Genomic DNA, 1,168 nt, shown 5'->3' on the forward strand with positions numbered 1-1,168 from the left:
CCTCAATGCAGCCGAAATTCAAATCCCTCCCCTTCGAGAGGCGCGCCTCACCCGGCCACGGCCTCCAAATCGCTCCCCTTAGGCGAAAATTAAGCCCCCGTGGCCGATAATACCCCTCCTTGATCGTGCACAAGGGCAGCTCCAAGTTGAACGGGCTCAGGCTCCAAAAACCCACAACAGCGGGCAGCTACCCTCAATGCAGCCGAAATTCAAATCCCTCCCCTTCGAAAGGCGCGCCTCACCCGGCCACGGCCTCCAAATCGCTCCCCTTAGGCGAAAATTAAGCCCCCGTGGCCGATAATACCCCTCCTTGATCGTGCACAAGGGCAGCTCCAAGTTGAACGGGCTCAGGCTCCAAAAACCCACAACAGCGGGCAGCTACCCTCAATGCAGCCGAAATTCAAATCCCTCCCCTTCGAGAGGCGCGCCTCACCCGGCCACGGCCTCCAAATCGCTCCCCTTAGGCGAAAATTAAGCCCCCGTGGCGGATAATACCCCTCCTTGATCGTGCACAAGGGCAGCTCCAAGTTGAACGGAGAAGTCAGTAACCAACCAAAAATAAGCTTGGTTACTGATTTCTCCCGTTGGTTACTGACTTCTCCCTTTGGTTACTGATTTCTCCCGTTGGTTACTCATTTCTCTTGTTGGTTACTGATTTCTCCCGTTGGTTACTGACTTCTCCCTTTGGTTACTGATTTCTCCCGTTGGTTACTGACTTCTCCCGTTGGTTACTCATTTCTCCCGTTGGTTACTCATTTCTCCCGTTGGTTACTCATTTCTCCTGTTGGTTACTGATTTCTTGGTTACTCATTTCTCTTCTTGGTTACTCATTTCTCCTGTTGGTTACTGATTTCTTGGTTACTCATTTCTCTTCTTGGTTACTCATTTCCCTTTCTGACACTTAGAATTTTTTTTGACACTTAGAATTCTTTTTGACACTTAGAATTTTTTTTGACACTTAGAATTTTTTTTGACACTTAGAATTTTTTTTGACACTTAGAATTTTTTTGACACTTAGAATTTTTTTTGACACTTAGAATTTTTTTTGACACTTAGAATTTTTTTTGACACTTAGAATTTTTTTTGACACTTAGAATTTTTTTGACACTTAGAATTTTTTTTGACACTTAGAATTTTTTTTGACACTTAGAATTTTTTTTGACACTTA

This window comes from Stegostoma tigrinum, unplaced genomic scaffold (genome assembly GCF_030684315.1).
Source record: "Stegostoma tigrinum isolate sSteTig4 unplaced genomic scaffold, sSteTig4.hap1 scaffold_359, whole genome shotgun sequence".
Classification (NCBI taxonomy): domain Eukaryota; kingdom Metazoa; phylum Chordata; class Chondrichthyes; order Orectolobiformes; family Stegostomatidae; genus Stegostoma; species Stegostoma tigrinum.